At 42.5% G+C, this 19147-nt stretch overlaps 1 protein-coding gene across 3 annotated transcripts in view; it reads right to left on the minus strand.

The window, feature by feature from the left end:
- PHACTR4 (phosphatase and actin regulator 4) overlaps nt 1-17214 on the minus strand; it is a 464595-nt gene extending 447381 nt beyond the window's left edge. For 2 of the 3 annotated variants that reach the window (XM_085647671.1, XM_085647667.1), the window contains exon 1: nt 17079-17214. The gene's annotated coding sequence lies outside the window, so the exon portion shown is untranslated. Of the gene's footprint in view, nt 1-17058 lie in introns of all 3 variants that reach the window. The other variant, XM_085647669.1, reaches the window with a different exon arrangement.
- Between the last annotated feature and the right edge of the window lie 1933 nt (nt 17215-19147).

Here is a 19147-nt window from a genome sequence, read left to right on the forward strand (position 1 = left end):
TGCGTAGAGGGGCGCTGGATGTTGCAATAGTATAATTTACTATTCCAACTCCGGTCTGTGCGAACAGTACAGGGCAGGTGTTGGATTTTAAATCCAACACTTTCTCCCCCCTCTGCAAGTCGTTGTTACGCCTTGCAGGGTAATGGTATGAGTTGTTACAATGCGGTCATTTTAACGACCACGTTGTAATTGCATGCGGGTGACGGATTCGTAGTAAGGGCTGTTTACCATATAAGATAGATCGAAGTTTGGAAGAGTTTTTAGCATCCTCAAAATTTAAATAATAAAATCTATATACATATCTTTTTTGCCAGAAGTTGGTGTCTAGCCATCAAGCTTCACTTGTGGCTAGGGGGGGGGGGGGGGGGGGGGGGTCTTGGTTCCCGTTCAGGGCCGGCTCTAGGGTGGCAAAACCGGTCAGCTGCACCTGGCGCTGAACTTGGAGGGTGCCGTGTTTCGAAATAACAGGTTTAAAATGCACCTCCTGCAGAGTTCCTTGCGTTTAGCAGTTTTGAAGCGACATAAAAAAAATTTAAGATACTCTGGTGACTAATGTCCCTGCTGGAGAATAATCGGAATTTTGTCCACTCGTGATGAAGTAGCGCAGAGGGTTAAATAAGCCTGCTGCAAAAAAACATGTGCTACACAAATCACTTAACTATATTTTATGTGACTCGTTCAGTAGGTTACTGCCTTTGTCAAAGAGATCCTTTTGTTATTTGCAGTTCTAAGCTACAACCCTGATATAGAACAGTGATCTATGAACTGCCACCAAACAGCTGCTTACATACTGCATTGTATAGTATGAATTATGGTTTTCCCCAGTCTTTCATTCTCCAAATATTCCTAAAAAAAGAGTTCATTTGGATAGAAATCTATTCAAATCCCGAGTTTGTGCTTCTCCAGAGCAGCACTCTTAAAATATAGTGCCTACTAGAATTGGTGATGTGCGACTTCTACACCTTGCAATCCTCTATGTTTTATGTAACATTTCCGGTAGACTGATTTACACACTGAATTGTTGGATATGTATAAAGAGTGTGTGTGATGTAAAGTGCTCTGACACCCTACGCTGGTATGAGTTGCGCTATAAAACAAATGGAATGCACGTGAGAGAGGGCTATGGAGAGATGAGTGCAAGGAGGTTTTTGGGGGAGGGCGCCAACAAAGATGGTCTCTGGGCGCCACCAGTGCTAAAGACAGCTCTGTTCCCAGTCATATCATTGTCTGAACTGTTCCCCCTTTTCTGAATAGTTTGTTTCCTCTCCAGGCAGAGTTTAGGCATTCCGAGCTACATCTTCAAAGGATCTGCGCTTGTGCATCACTCTTTTTTTTACCTTTACATGAAAAAGGAAAAGCTATTTACCATGGACACTAGATTTGACCTGGAGGCTATTTATCAGCAAATGGCAGGAATTATTGCGTATAGTGTATGGCTCCGAAACGTTTCTGTATGACTCATGATTACGTCAGCCATCAACCCACAACATGAGCGCCATCTTTAGATTATCTTTTCAACCATCAGGTTCGGACGCATTGCCTGACACTCTGGGGGGGTTTTAGTGCAGGAGCGAATTTTACACTGGTTCAACACTTTCCCAATGACCATTGTATGTAAAAAAAAAAAAAAAAACGGCCACCATGGACAGGCAAATTAAGGGTGGAGATGGTTTCCTTTTATGGTAATTGGTTATACCTGGACCCTAATATCCAGGGCCACTGGAATTAAGTGGCAGTGGTGGGCCAAATTATGTGGCAGGGTTAACTGAATTATGGGGCAAGGAGAGTCAAATGATGCGGCATATTGCGGCACATTCTGTGATAAGATTATTTCCTGATTTTCTCATTTTGAAACTTGTTAACACTGTCTGGACATAGGTTGCACCTCATTAGAACCAGTTTAACACCCAAAATAAAGCCATGAGAAACAGAAAGGTGACCAGTTAAACTTTCCAAAGGGCCTACCACTGAGCGGCAACACATATAGCTGTGTTTTTAGTAACTTTTGAACCGTTTAAGCTACAAACTTTTTTTTATTAAAATATGCAGAATATGCAGCAGGAGATGGATTATGTGGTGAATGCAACAAATCCATAATTATGTGAAAATCGCAGCGCCACACAATCACCTAATTCCAGTATCCCTGCTAATATCCCTTTGAGCACTGTGAACAATTTGAAGTCAACCCCCCCCCCTTTTTTATAACCGCTGAAGATTGGCATCGTTTGTGCAAAGAATCTAATCACACAGCTAACAAATGGCAATATATATTATATACACACACACACACCAAGTAATGCAAGGTTTGCAAATATATTTTTTTGTTAGTTGCAGTACATTCCAATGTTCTAATATAATGAGGCAATATGCTGGTTTGCTACCAATTTAATCTCTATGACATACAATTAGCTTTTGAGTGTAGTACTGTGAAAATTCCAATAGCCCACTCAGAAGATGCAACAACTATAAGTACAACTAGTATGAACAGTCCAAGACCTCTAAAATCTCAATGACATTACTAAATCAGTTTGGGCAGGATTGCGAGTAGAATTACTCTTGCCTAAAACAGGCGTCTAACTAGACCACAGCAGAAAACTGGAAAAGTGTGGTATGCTAGCATAAGGAATGGTGGCTAAATGAGTGGACTGTAGAATGTAGTGTGTGGCAGTATGAAATGTAGAAAGTTGAGGGCGAGTATGTCAGGTGATGGGTGGTCATGGGGCAGATAGGATGTAATTAGGGCCACTGGAATTATGCAGCATAATGGAGTACATTTTGTGATGCCATTCGTTTATCAGTTTTAACACATGGTAACACTGTCAGGGAAAGATTTCAATTTATTAGTACCAGTTTTATACCCAAGTGCAGCAATAAGCAACTGAAAGATGAGCCGTCAACCTTTAAGAGTGACCTTCTACAGCACAGGAGTATGTTTTGCCATGTTTAGTAACTTTTGATCCATTTGAACTAGAAACAACTTTTTAGTTAAAATCTGCAGATTATGCAGCAGATGATGGATTATGTGGCAAATCAATAACTATGCAGAAAATGCCACGGCTGCAGAATCAATTCCTGGGGTCCTGTTTTTAATACCAGTTACACTTACTTAAAACAATAAATACAACTTACCTCTAGTTGGAAAGCGGAAGCTTTCTTCATTTGCCACAAAAGGGTCTATTATTGTGGCAATTAGTAAAAGAAGGTTAATGAAGCCACCCTGCCTCATACGGTTTTAATTCACCTATGCACTGGTCCGGTCAGTGTTGCAACTTATTAATGTATATGTGTGTCTGTATTTATATTTGGTATTTATGTTTGGAACTTTTCCATTAAACATTTGGGAAAGATAAATTCCTGAAGTTCAAATTTAAACAAGAAGATAGATGCGTGTGGCAGAACACCACCTCTGGCATGTTGTCTAAACCCACCAACATCTTATTTCAGTGCACCATTAACATATTTGAAACATTTGTCTATCTGTTCTACGGATTCTACGTTTTGTAGTTCTTGTAAAACAAATTGTATTAAATTTCTCTAGGTGAGATTAAGAGTAATCTAGTACCATAAAAGGTGCTTACTCCAATGCAATGATTAATAGACTCATTGTAGCGAATGCATTTTACAAGAAAATGTTAATTCAGAAGAAACAGCATACACCATAAACTATGTATAATTAAACTTTAAATTAAATACAAGTTAGCATGTTTAACATGCATTACCTCCTCCCCAAAAAATAAAAATTAAAGCCGATGTTTAATTAAAGCAGACAACTATGTTTGTAGCCATATAGAGACTCTGCCATTAAAAAAAAGTTGTAACATTGGTTGTAGCAGATTTTGACTGTGCTGCGGGACTGCGATACGAGGTGATGGTAACATCTTAACAAGGGAATTTCAGAACTTGTTAATTGCCAAGCCATTACAAACATGAATGTCACCCTTAACACCCTTCCACATTTAATTTTTAGGACATTTCTTTTGTTTTTTTCTAAACGATAGATTATGTAGAAAAAAATCACCTTGTCTCAATTTCTCCGTATAACCCATAGCTCACAGCCCTATTATTGCTTCAGAATGCATAAACTGATATTTAAAATTAAAAAAAATGTAAACCAGTGAATGATGGTTTCAATACGTTTTTCAAGCGACACAGTACTTCTTAACCCATGCCTTTCAGTGCAGAGGACAGTGTGCAATGCCCCATGGTTCTGCCTGCAATGCTCACAACTGTGAAGTTGCTACAGTAAGACAGAACCGGGCAAAAACTGCAATTGTGTATGTAGGACTCCATATTCACAAAAGCAGGAGATGGTCTACAAAACAATGCTACTTTGGCCCGTTTGTGATTTGTTAACGACATAAAGAGGACCAATTGCATTGTACGTCCACCCAAGACAATCTCACACAGTCTTAACTGGTACCCAGGCAAATCAGACATTACAAAACAAATGGTACCCATGGATCAAATGTCAAGGTAAAAGAGGCGACTTATTTGTGAACAAGAAAGCACAAAGAAAACGTAATGGAGACTGCAGGGAAAGGATGGATGATGTGTGGCTTTGGCAGAGGCGTGGGGCAGAATATCAACACCAGCCCGAGGAAGTCGGCAGTAGCTCTTTTATGCCCTCTGCTCAACTCATGCTTATTTTGCCTTGACCCAGGGCACCTCAGAATGTGCACAATCCTACACCACGGACTGGCAAGCTGCGAGGATCAAAGAGCAAATACTGCTTCATCATAAAGCAATTTCTTCAGGCAATTCACGGAATCTTGAAAGTAAAACAGAAAGCAGGAGATAAGCAAGGTCAGGCAAGAGGGGTGCAGCAGGGCCGGATCTGGAGCAGCACCAAAGCAATAATCCTGCAGCCTCCAGGAAATCAACCTCACCTTCACTGCTAGAGTGCATACTCGGAACTAAAAAGGCGTCATACAGGGAAACGGTTTAAAACAATAGGATCTGTGTGTAATTACATTATGAAATTACAAACAAAATCAGATGGCATGGGGAGAGAAAGTAATTTACCCAGGATCCACAAAATGTTAATGGGGGTATGGAGGAAGGGGCTGAAGTAAGATTCTGTATTAAACTATGTACCCGAACGTGGATTAGTCATCATATTAACCAGTAGATCAAATGTCGTCCACCACAACCACTAGACCAGTGATACTCAAAGTGCGGCCCTCCTGGCCTTTACATGCGGCCCCCTGGTCAACAGCAGCTCCAGGCTGCTGTTTACTAGACTCAGCACTAGCATGAAAAACATGTTAAATAAACGGGAAAATTGCTATTTCCTGGTTAATTGAAGATATAGAAAGAAAGTAACCAGGGTGTCCAGCACCGCTTAACTTTAGGAACACTTTCATTTTGAAAGATATCTGGCAACAAACGTGTAAAAATATGATAATCTCTTCAAAGTTCATAAAGTGTATTTCATTAACATAAAGAATCGTATCACCTTAGTACGTCATGTCAGTGCATTTAGAAGTATTTTTTTAAGTACATTGAGAATATATATATTTTTTTTTAACAACAAATTGTATTTGGTTATTCATTTGAAAGTTGGGCGACAGCCCTACAATGACCTGTAGGAGAGAAAAAAAAACATACATTGCTGAAGTTCCGACATTTTGATTATTTTTCAATACCTGCCGAACATGCAGGTGGTATAACTTAAACAAACTGCAGACAGTACTAGATCTCAAGACATGTGTATAGGATATAACAGAATGATCTATTGTCCTACAATACGGGATATTCCGGTCGGTGATCACTGGGATATGGGGTCATTTATAAAGTGTCTATGCGTGGCGGGGGGGGGGGGGGGGGAGAAGCTCTATTCCACGATATGACTCCCATCGGGTCCAAATTTTCCTATGTTTATTGGGGCAGCCCCGAGCTAGAAACACTGCTATTTCCGTCCCCATACATCTGTCTAGTTCAGTTTTCCATTTACCCAGTGTCGGGGGGATGTCCTTTTCCACATTTGGGCGATATCTCATTTGGCAACAGTGAGAGCTAAAAACAATAAATGTTGCTTATACTTATTTCCCCCAATGTCGTCTGTACTGTGTAGAAGGAAAAGTCGTGAATCGAACGGGAGCTCCCATGAAAGTATCTCATTCAGGCAAGACCGGATTCTCCAAAAGGGCTGCAACACCGTGCAACTCCAAACAGTATGTAAGAACGTCCCATCCTCTCTCACACCACAGACATGCAGAGGACTGGATAACTCCCCATCTGCCAAAGTCTGGTCCGTGTATAGTACGCTCTGTGAAGATATTTAAACTGTATCAGGCGGTACAGTGTAGATACCGCTGCGAATTTTCTTTTTTAAGTGATAGTTTTCGAACATGAATTTAGAAATATTCGTGCTTCTTCCCATCCGCACAACAATGCCAATAGAGTACTAAGAGGCCAGTCAGTTATGTGCACCCTTTGGGTGGGATGGTTTGCTATCATACATGAACATTATAGTTTATTGAATGAAATGCAGGAGAACATTTTGTACAGCGCACGCCCTGAAGCCAAAGTTTTTTAAAGTCCTCTTATATGTGATAATGAAGAAAAAGAGGGAAAGCGAACTAAATGAAATGCCTAGGATCACACAATTTGGCCAGGTAGCAAAGTCAGGATTGATCCTAGGTTTTCTGGTTTCACATTGTGCAATTCAGCCACTTGATGTACATGCTTTGCTTCCCCTACACTCATCTTTATCACTCGCCTAACCGCCACTCTGCTGACATCAGTGCAGCCCTCGGCCACACCACAGACTATACTTTTTGGCCCTGGGAAAATGTTTGCGAGTACCCATGCACTAGACAGTGTGTGGTACAGTGTCAGGGTGCTCCATGTTCTCACACATTTCCTTTGTCTTGTGAGTAAGTGATTTTATCACTAGACCATGACATAGCCCAAACAATCTACAAGCATTTGCTCTGCAGCTGCCGCTACCTGCTAAGGAGCTTGCACAGAGGGTGCCATGTTGTCAAAATAATCTGCATGAGAGTGAACAATAAGCCACTGCCACCTCATGGACCACCTTAACACCCACGCAGTTGCCTGACAGGAGCAACTTCAATAGTAAGGTGACTCAGAGTGCAGTGCCAATCTAGACGAGTGCTCCAAACAGACATATCTGAGCAGACGAGGATACCAGAGTCATGGAAATCTGGCATATTAATAACGATTCCACCTAAGCTCCTGTGGAGAGTCAGTTAATTGAGTAGGGATTTATGATGGGCCTCTCTTGGTCAAAAGATAACTGACACTATCCAAGAACAGAAAAGACGACTAACCTGATGCTGCCAACCTCCTTTGGGCAACCACTTCAGTGAAAGGCTAAAGACCACCAAGACAAAAACACGGAGGAAAAGGCCATGGAAAAACAAACTAAATACAATCTCCCGATCCACCAGCCAATATGCATTGACTGCAGAAACTGGCCACAGACAGATCATAAAGTCTGGTTCCTTCTACTCTTATCTCTTTATGGACGACTGCCAAAAAGAACAAGGGCTAACCAAGAAGACTGAACCAATCTGTCTTGGGTAGCCCCTAAAGAAAGAGTACCAACCAAGAAGACTAAACCACCCTACCTTAGATAATTCCCAAAGAGAAGCAAACAACAAATCAAAAACCACCAAACCACCCTGTCATTTGGAACCCTCAAAGAAAGGCTCACAACATATTAAAATGACTGAATAAGCCCTTCTTAGGTAAACCCAATATGAAGTCCACTTGAAGATCAAGTAGACTGAACCACACGGTCTTGGGAGATCCCAAAGAATGTCAAATAACAAACCAAAAAGCCTAAGCCACCTTAACCTGGAAGATACTATGGATTTGTATGGAAAGGCCCTTCTCATTCCAGGAGATGATGCTCAGATAAATAAGAGAAATCAGATGAACACATTCTCTTGGCCTCTAAAACAAATTGGCTAGGATTGTAGATAGTCTGACACTTCAAAATAAGTAAAGAAGATAATGAAAAACAATTCACTGAACATTGCCTTAGTGAATGATGGGTACACAAGTACAAATGCAAGCCATATTCTCTGTTGCTGCCATTCTTCCATGAGAAATCAAAGTTGAAAGAGAACACGTGATAGGAATAAATATTTAGGCTGGGAAACGCATGCAACAGTCTTTGTTCAAACACTAACCGGGGGAAAGTGCACTTTAGCCATGAAAACACAAGATCCTTTCTGTTTAATCTCCAGTTCACCGACAAACAAATAGACTAATCAACTCACCTTTTAAAAGTGCACAGAAAGGAAAGAACAATAATCATGCTAGGGTTGAGTACGGTAGCACTCAGTCACCATGTTAGAAAGCCACACAGTCTGTCCAAATTCACTGGAGAGGGTACTTTTCAAATTAAGATCATAAATTGATTACCCCAGGCACAGGGATTTCATGGCTGGATATGCGTACAGGAAAGCCATTGACATCATGCCTGACAATCAGAGGCAAACTACTACACAGATACAAGTAACCTACAGTTCAAAATTTCTAGACATGCATTGCAGCATGACAAACTCTAGTTTGATGCAGTGGTTTGAGCTCCCACTAGCCGCGGTGCCTGTATTCTATTGCAGAATTCCTGCGGGAGCTAACAGTAGCCTTGAGTGAAGTTATGGTTAGCATTTTAATTGAACTTGTGTTTTTTGATAATAGGCTAATGTGTAAAAATCAATGCTAACCATAACTTCTTTACCCTGTTTTTTTTTTTTTTTTATTATGTTCTACATTCAACCTTCATGAGAGTATACCCTAGCTCACTGTGCGCGGCCTTTGGCCATTCGCACAGGTAGTTGTCCAACCCCTCTGCAGACAGCCAACCCCTGCCACAGGTGCCCAACTCCCACTGCACATGGCCTTCACCAGGCCCTGCTGCCCACCCACTCCGGCAGTCAACCCCACCATGGGTGGGCATTTCTCATCCAGTTCTACACAATTCAGTTAATTCCTGCTTTTCACTTTCCCAACTTGTCTTGGCCGGCGACAAGAAATAGCTACAGTATGTCAGTTTGTTCACAGGTTCAGCTACTGCCCCTAGCTTAGGCCAAGGTTACATCAATTTATCAAGAGTTTTTGGTAGAGTGCTACTACCCCGATAGTCACTTCAGTGAGCTTCTGTGACCGCCATCCTCTGCTATGTCTGCCCCCAGATTGACATTGCTGTTCCAATTTCACTGAGATTTCCAATTTAATTCTCCCCTTTGTGTCCTTCACAGTACCAGACTTCAGAATGGGAGATCTGGAAAGTAATGAGCTGCTGTAAAAGCTTGCACGGCTGCTCACGATTGGAAGTGGGGCAAATGCATTTTGAGGACTGCAGCTACTAGAAATACATCTGTGACGACCCAGCTAACTGATTTATAAATTAGGTGGGACAAGTGGATTCCTTTACAGAGCTAGAAGATTTCAGTAGCACTTGGACAAGTACATATTTTCAAAAATCCACAACCTTGTCTGCCCCAATTAATGAGTGATAGAAAGAGAGACAATTTGCTGTGAGACCCAATGTCTTTCAGGACACTTAATGGAGGACCATAACTCGGCAGCAAATTTAACTCAAATATAAATATATAATGCTCGAAGGCAAATTGGGAGTTTTTTGATTAACTGTTACAGATGCGTGTATGGTAATCTTTGGGGCCTACATTTTATTCTCTCTAATAATAGGCATTAATAAAGAGGTACTCTTTATAATAAAGTACAATTATTGTAAAATGCCAAGCTGTGTACTAATGTACTGATTCTGAAGGCACAGAAAAGTAAGCACTTTTCTGTCATGTTGTCTAGAACTAACTATACCATCACCACTAAAAAGTCCAACTCAGGAAAGGGGTCAGGAACCAACTGTCCAATTTCCTTCACTCCGCAGAGGCAGAAACCAAATGTAGGGGTTAGGGGAAATCTACTGGTGTGAACCCCGAAAAGCAGTGCATGGCTGACACAATAACATGCTTGACACTTTCTGACACTTTCATAATTGTGACTATATAGTAAGGACCACTTCCTGCCCTTTAACCTGATCCTACTTTGTATAAATGATTCCTGCGGTAACACTAACCTTACCTGAAAAGTCTTGTTAATTTCACCCCCAACACTATTGTTGCTACTTTACCCGAGACAACTCTTTTAAGGGGAAAATGTTCATTTTCCTGAATTACCAGTTGGTATGTACAATTCTCAACCAAAGTTCCTATGTTTTAAAATGAAAACATTCTTATATTCCCAATATTTCGCTTTAAACCAAGCCCCCAAAATGAAGAGAGTAAATTACTCAATCAAATATCTTAACTGAACCTTGGCATGGAAATTGTTGGAAGGAAAGCAACTCGACCTATAGCACTCATGAGAATGAGAACAGAATCTGCAAGGGGAAATTGAAAATAATGTGCGCTTCTACGATCTGCAAGTCAAAGGCTTAAAACATGGGCCAAGGTCGGAAAAGCCGAGGTAGGGGAAATCGGCATCCGTCTGATAAGCAGAGCACATGCGGCCTTGTGTGGAGCTTTCCCGCGGAGGGAGGCGGTTTCTAGAGCAGAAATAGAGGGTGAGCTCACCATCTCGACAATTTTAGAGGTGCTGTAACACTTACGTTTCTCTCGGATCGCGAGCTGTGAAAGATGAAAAGGTAACAAAGCTGAGAATTAGGAAAACCATGAAACTACGTTTAACTTGAAATGCGATCGTCACCAGCAGCTCCTGGCAAGGAACAACCGAAATTACATGTTGGCCCATCTACACCCTTGAAACACGCCCTGGGAGGACGCCAAGAGATGCTCATTGCATGCATGCATGCTATACTGAGTGCCGATACATGACTCCAGCATTGCTCTTCCTCCCCACTCTACTTGTCAATCAAAGGTCTCATAACCACTTGGAAATTAATCACCCTGTCCTGATACCGACCATTAACAAGGACAGGGTAAAACGCCTGCGACAGCAAAAGAAGAAAAAAATCCAAAATAGTGGATGACACATTTCGACTAATAAGAAGAGAACGTCTGAGAGGGTGCATGTAGAGTTGTAAATAGTACAATAACGCACCGCAGGAAGAGATTAAGAGAATGCAGAAAATATGTAAATTGTTTTTTTCTCCAGAAATTTATGTATGCATCGCTAAAGCGCGCCAGTTTGATATACGAGGTGAGACGTTCCGTCTCTTCTGCGCGTCTGCAGTGTGACGAAGGTGTGACACCCTCGACACAAAAAGCCGCCAGGGACAAAATGAGAGAAGAACTACTGCAGCTGCTAATTAACAGAGCAAAAAAAACACATAACGAAGCAGGCTCGCCGAAGGAGGGTGGGTGGGAAGTGACGGCATCCTCCTCATCCTGCAGGTATTTGTGGACAGCTCGATGCCCCCGTCCCCTAAACACCCAACGGCGCCTGCGGAGAGGTGGTAAAGGCGAAAGTTACGCCAGATAACACTGGAATATGACAAGACAAAAATAAACTCTAAGCTCTGTACTCGGGTGTCGACTCACCGACCCTCTTTTAGTCAAGTCTAAGGAAAATAAACACTTACCAAACATCGGTGTACAAAGGCGACTAAGCAGAGTCGCCACGACGCTGTTTGTTCACCCTCTGTCACTCCTGAACACAGTGTGGTTTAACGTGACCAAGATCCGTAAACCACGAGGAACAGACGTAATCAAAATAAAGAGGGCAGAGTTTCATGGTATTTCCACATCCGAATTTCGCAGCACCTCTTGGCGCCCTCCTTAATGCACCTTTAACCCCTATGACACAGTATGCCTGAATGCTAGAAGAAAGGGTGGACAAGTAACGGGCCCGCGGACAGGGGCTTAGCTTCAGAGGGGGAGTTTGGAGTGTTACACACCCATAATAAATTCTATAGTAAACAGGTGGGTGCGGGTGCTTTAATTCGGGTAGTATGAAGTGTGTGTCGAGTTACTCTTGGGATTTTTACATACACATACAGACAAATAAAAGCACACGTGCCGTTTTAAAGGCCTTGAACAATATTTTTACAAAATATGGAGTTGTAAGCCCCTTAACAATACGCATGGCTCTCTTTCTACTGCTGCTTAAGCGTTCCTAGCGCCCTGCTTCTCATAATGTATTTTAGCGAGATTGTTGCAAAACCTGAAGCTACCCGCCCCCCTCTCCACCCCCCCCCCCAATCTTACTGCCCAAGCTACGCCCCTGTCCACAGAGGGACACTAATTTAAGATTGTCAGCTGGGTAGAAGGACGCGTGTTAGTTAGACCATGGACTGTCAGTGGTGCTGAAATACGAGAGTGCCCCAGTCATTCAGCCATTGGTATTCGCTTGGCAGCCAGGGCACTCACGGGTTTTCACAATCACATGCTACTAGGACAGTCCGTTTCTTTTTAAGAATTCAGGAGGGTCGAGGGGGGAAGGCTAACCGATGAGAGCAGTGGAACCAAACGACCAATTACTGAAAGCAACACTGGAAGGCAACGTAAAAGCAATAGAATAGTACTTAGCAGCGTGTAACCTTTATAATATAAACAGATGAATTCAACAGACCATATAGGCAGGTATCCTAAATAATGAACCCATTTACCTGTTCATACCTGTACCAGAACAAAGGGTGGCCTCCATGCAGCAGAAACACACAACTGTACCGGCTACAGAGCAAACACAGCCCCCAGGCCTCCCCCCTCACCTAATAGGCAGGGCCACTGGAATTATGATACAGGGAAAGGTAAAATTAGGTGGCATGGTTGAGTAAAGTATGTGGCATGGTGTCAAGAGCGTGAGGGAGTATTTTGCAGTGAGCTGGATCACTTTTAAAGCATATTACTTTTGCACTCTGATACAACATTGCAAGTCGATGCAGTGGGATGAGTAGTTTGCACTGGGCGCATAACAGAATCCGCTGCCGCCCCAAAGGACAACAAGAAAGAGGTTTGGCAGGGCTGTTAACAAAACGAAAACAATCTGACGGGAACCTGGAAGTCACAAGATGGGATACAGAGGATTGAACCGACAGGCAGTAGCCTCTTTGATCGGAGGGGGTGAGGTGAGCAAGGTGCAGTGCCAATACCACGTGTGAAGAGGCCTTGATATATCAGTGCCCACACCTAGGGAACTTTAAAAAAACAAAAGCTCACACTTTATGAAATGTAAATAATCCCAAAGAAAGAGTAGTTATGCTCTGAACGGCAGCACAAATGCCAGTCTTGTAAGGTAATAGTTGTAGGCACTCACCCTCTAACAGTCAAACTACTCAACAACCATAAATACAATTGAACAGACAAACACACACAAAAGGGAGTGCCTCAAGAGGTAATTTGTATTTTTTCTTCTTTCATAAAAGGAGGAGAGAAGGAAAAAAAACCAGCTCTATCTTGAGGCACTCCCTTTTGTGTGTTTTTGACTTGATGAAATGTGTCAATTTTATTTGAAAATAAATGTGTGTTTTAAGAATGAACTCCTGTGCGGTAGTGTGGCTAGTGTGAAATGGGTCCTAGTGTAAGGATGGAAATGCCCCTTGGCTGCTGTTTGAATGATAAAATACAGCACTATTCCGGATTCATTGGGTCCTTTATGCCCCTGGACCGCAGTGCCACTGCACCAATTGAAGCTACACCCCTACTCTTGTGTTTGGTGGTACTTCACTGGAAAGGAGAAATGACAGCCTCACTTCCTGGATTTTAACTTAGGACACCAAGTAAAAGGCAGCAGAGTATTTCGTCTGAATAGACAGACGTAGCAGGTGGGAGCCATGGACGAAGGAAAGATGAAAGATCTATCCTGCCCAAGAACCCTACAGCTTGGGTATCCCTTCAGTTACCCAAACCTGGTAGGCTGCTGAGCAATGCCTCAAGTTGCAGATATATTGTGCTACGAGACAACAACGTTTGCCCACGGGGACAAAGTCTTTCTACAGGTGCAGACACGATAGTAAGGCAAAGCCTTAAATCAATATTTTTTATTTAATGGAATTACTAAGTGCAATGAAGACATTACATTTTGCATGGACACAGAGAGAATATTTCTTAACTTTCGAGTTTATTTACTCTTCAAATTGTTGTTTTAAAAACGTTTTTTTTTTTTATTTCATTAAGAACCGATACTTGTTCATAATGGAATTACTAAGTGCAAAGAAGCGATGACATTTTGTTTGAAACAAAACATTTTTGAACTGCTAAGTTTCGCAAAAATGTCCTTTTAAATGTTCTATTTTTATAATTGTATACTACCTTAAAGATTACAGCACTTCATTAACTGTACTAAAAATATGATTATGATTAGTTATTTAAATGTTCAATCTAGCAATATGATTGCGGCATTGTATTGTCAATATAATTGCCTCCTATACTGAAATGTTACCGTAAGGCTATATACAAGTTCTAGCTCTAATGATTTTAACAAATTTACACTATGAATAATAAAGTATGGGAAGAAGGAACACACATACGGCCACAGAAAGCAGTATAATTTGCTATTGTTAACAGTTGCTCTGCTACGAGCTCTCAAAGAAGGCTTCACACCATGCCCCTTTCCAGCGGAGAAAAGAAAACAAGCATAGAGCTTACACCTAAAGCAGCACGATGGATGCGGGCACGCCCCTTTCCTGGGACCGACCCCAAATTGATATTCAAAGCTCTGCTTACAATTCTCTGAGCTATCCAACGGAGAGTGCCATCACCCTTTCTAAGTACATAACAAAGAGGTATACTCAATCACAGATGGAAATGGGTTAATATGATACAAAGAACGAGGTTCCAACTGCAAATGAACCTAAGGGTGCAACACAACCCAAATCTTTGCCAAAGACTCCCCATATACAATAAATCTTAGTCACCAAATAGAACTTGGTCGTTGATCCAAAATGTATCTAGGCATGTATCCAATTCAATTACAATAAATTTTTCAGCAAAGGTTGCACCATCGTGATACGGTGACAAAGTGCTCAAAGATGTGCGCATGAAGGTGAAAGAGTAGTGGAAAAAGTATAAAGATATAAATATACTGTACAATATTTACAATGATACGAATTATGACCTGTCTAGCACGGTAAAAGAGAAACAATGAGGCCACACAATTGTGGAAGCATAGTACAATGGTAAGTCAGACCACAAGTAGGCACAGAAATACATAGTACAGGTCGAATTAGCACAGAAAAAGTCGACGTTTCGACCCCATGTGGACGAGGTTGTTCAAATATACATTTCCCACTACTCTTTCACCTTCACGCACACATCTTTGAGCACTTTATGTCGGCCGTATCACGATGGAGCAACCTTTGCTGAGAAATGTTTTGTATTTGAATTTGATACATGCCTAAAAAAAATTGGAACAACCACCAAGTTCTATCTAGTGACTAAGATTTATTGTATATAGGGGGGGGGGGGGGGGGTATTTGGCAAACATTTGGGTTGTGTTGCACCCTTATGTTCATTTGCAGTTGGAACCTTGTTCTTCCTATCTCTTACAACCCCTCACCTTTACTCTTAAATGAGCAATGCCATTCATAGATTACTCTTCTTATATTCCCCTTCCGAAATCATAATTAACCTTCCAGCAACTAATGCCACCCGAAACATGCAATCTTTCTAAAACTCTGTCTTCATCTCAGTACATGGCAACCGGCACTATCGCTGCATATCTTCGTCCTGCGGTAGCCAGGGCTATCATACAATGTCCCACATTCCTGCTCCCATGCTCAGTGCTTTACTCCTCTATCGCACCCCACTCATCTCCCACCGCTAGGCACTACCCCTGCCACACTCACCACCACTATTATTCTTCTGCACTTATTCCTCACCGAGACAGGGACACTTTATTTATATACAATGTGTTCTTTGCGTCCCAGTTATCAGTACCATACAAACGTTCGATCCAAAAGGCGATGCTACGCTGCTGTACCTGATATCAGTTTACCAGGAGCAATGCCATGCTACTCTACCCACCCCATGTGTTGCAAAATCTGTTGCCATCATACTTTAGTCCTTCACATACAACAACTAGTACCGTCGCACTGCTTTTCCTTTCAGCTGATGCCCCCTCCCCTAAACTCATTCTATGGCAGTGGCACTTATTATCTAGCACCCGAGGGCATCAAGAAAACCTGCTGAGGCTCTCCCTTAAAACAGTTATAGCATCGTTATTCCAGAGGCCAATTATATCTTTCTGTATCCGCCTATAACTTCTAAAAGTGGTATTATACCACGAAACCCAAGCTTTCCTACTGGCGATGATGTCATACCACCCCTTCACTGGATAAGCAGCATTCCCTCCTGCATCCGCTTTTGTCCTATATCCCAACCCAAAGGGCGTAGCACCATATCTGATCCCTCCTACCGTTTTCTGTGACAGACATGCCATAATAATGTATTTCTAACAACCTGCAACAGCCGGTGCATCCTAGAACATCATTCCTTCACGCTATACCCTGAATTCTCGCTTGTTCGAACAAAATGCGGTTAAGTGTTAAGAAGAGAAAAGGAATCGCCGAAACGCTACACCATTAGCAGTGTATCTATGTATTTATTTTATTACGTGCGTGGACAACGCTCAACAACATGAATACACGCATACGGTATACTAAAGTAATGCAGTTACAGTTCAAATGACACGAACAACGTTGACAGCATTTGTTTAGCTCGCCGTGCAGACGAAGAGAGCATGGGTGTGTCGTGGTGTCATTTACTCCGCTGTAAATGGTATAAATTAAGAAATGTGGAAAGAGGGGAAGGCAGGATATTTAGAGATGACACAGGTAGATGGGGCGAGGGTAAGACGGATAGATAGAAAGATAAGAGCGCAGATAAATGGAGAGGTGTGGCAGTTGTGACAAGCAGATGGAGAGGAAGAACGTTGTATAACAGGTGCCACAGCCCACGAGAGGGAAAGAGAGGTACAGAGAGTTGAGAGGGGTAGCTCGAGATAGATGTAAGAGGGAGACCCGCTGAGACAGACAGTTGAGCTCGTCAGAGAGTGGACGGTAAGTACACTAAAGGGATATTGGATACAGGAGACAGAAGAGTGGAACAGACGCCGGGTCGAGAAACAACGCACTGTTTAAGACACTCCCACACTCGTTACCTTCCTTGCACCTCGCTCACCTCGGCTCCAGGTGGCTTTTCCCCCTCTATCTCCCAATATGTGTCTGGGTTTGTAACTCTTGTTCGATCTCTCCTTCTCACTCACGCATTGTCTGCAGCTCTCACCGGAAACGCCACTACCTGTGCCCAGGGGGCGGAGCCTCCTCTCTGAAAGCGCGGAGGGGGGGCACTCGCTGGGGCCTCTGGGAGCTGTAGTTCAACAATTTTTTCTCTTCAGAGCGGCGGCCATGTTGCAGCAGGCTCATACCGTGGCGATTCAAGAAGTTCTGCTTTCTGAAGTACCGCGTCAAGGAGCAACTGGTGCGCGTAAAAGGCATCAATTCACCTCATCTGATGAGCTGACAAAATTGAAAAATGGTAAGAAAAAGGCTGTGGTAAAGAAATATAATTTCCAATGGTGTGATAGTGGGAGATTTTGAAAAACTAATCGGGGAATGTATTTTCCTTATTAATTTCTGAAGCGTAGCCAATTTGAGGCGGTAGGCAGCTACAATAAAGCCTTTATTGGTTTCAAAAATTGGGAGTCTTTCGCCTGAGTTGGGTCTATGGGCAAGTATGTGTTCCCCTTTGTACTTTCTGTATCAATCATTAAACAGCAATATTTAAAGAAGAAACTCTGTTTAATTAATTTTAATTTATTTGATGCAATTTTATATAGCGCGGACTTTACCCAAAGGTGTCAGAGCGCTTCACAATAGAACCACGTAAGTTACATATTGAAATGTACATACTTACACGTTACAGAGACAAACAAGATAGATGAAAAAGTAAAATAAAACAATAGATGGCGGTCGCACAAAAATCAAAAAATCAATAGGATTAGGATCGTACAGGCATAGATTACATATTTAAAACATTGTAAGAACTTCCTTGAGGGACATGAAGAGGAATGTATTAATTCTGGCAGTGTCTTTGGAAGAGAAGAAAGTTAGAACCGTTTTTAGGTCTCGCCTGACCCAGCGCATGCGCTGGTCTGGCGAGACTTTTTGAGAGGGCTCCAAAAAGTGCTACCATGGCCAGCCTAGAGCTACAGTGCATGTGCGCAGGCACGTGCAGCGCGCTTGATCGGGATTACTTTCGCGGCCGCACGACCACTTTGATGTTTTATTGCGATCACTTTCACTTTCGCGGTCGCGCGGCTGCTTGGCATAGCCAATAGGTCTCGCTTTTGGGACCTTATAAGAATTTAGTTATGCAACTGTTGCATGGCTTAACACTTATAAGGTCCCAAAGGCGAGACCTATTGGCTATGCCAATGCTTGTTTATAGTGGTTGTACTTTCGATCAAAGATTAACTTATTACATTCAAACATCAAGCCTGATTTTGGAATTATATTTATTGTATTGTAATTGTAGTGCTCGCTACCCCCACATGGTATTGTAGTTCTTTAGATTCAGTCAGTGCCATACTATTAAATAGAGGTGTGCTATATTTTGCTTTGGCAGCGGAGTTTTGGCCACTCAGTTCTGGACAAATTCTGCCAACCGCCACCTGCCAGAGTTTTTTCTCGCATGCGTCTCGCTAACGGTAAGTTGGCCAGCTCCGGTGGGATTTGGTGCCCCCAGCGCAATTTTTGGTCGCTAGGAGGGCGCCCCGCAAGATTTCCCCAGCACAGGTGGTCGTGGGTGGTCGTAACTGTTCACTGTCAGAAAGCTGCCGCTCAAGTAGAAAATCTACTCGAGCTGCAGCAAAATCAACTAGAGAAGCAGCACCCCCTGGCTCCCCACAGTGTGCCGTCCGCCTGATTTATAAGTGCGGAATTAGCTCCTGGTGCTAAAAATCAGCGTAAGCAGCGCGACGTGCTTAATTCCGCCTGTTCACAGAACTCAGCGGATTCTTGCTGAGTTTGTTATGTAAATCAGCAGAATTCCATGGAGTCAAACTCTGCAAGTTTCTCCCACCCTACTTTAAAAAAAGAACAGAACTTTTATTTATAGGTAAGTGAAAAGACCACTTACACTCTATGTAGAGCCTTCTCCGGTGCGGGCATGCAAAGAGCCACAGATAGGCAGCACTGGCAACAACGGGACTCGGAGGCCGTGGAAAGGTGTATGCGCTGGCGGTCGCT

Source organism: Triturus cristatus, chromosome 3_2, assembly GCF_964204655.1.
Source record: "Triturus cristatus chromosome 3_2, aTriCri1.1, whole genome shotgun sequence".
Lineage (NCBI taxonomy): Eukaryota > Metazoa > Chordata > Amphibia > Caudata > Salamandridae > Triturus > Triturus cristatus.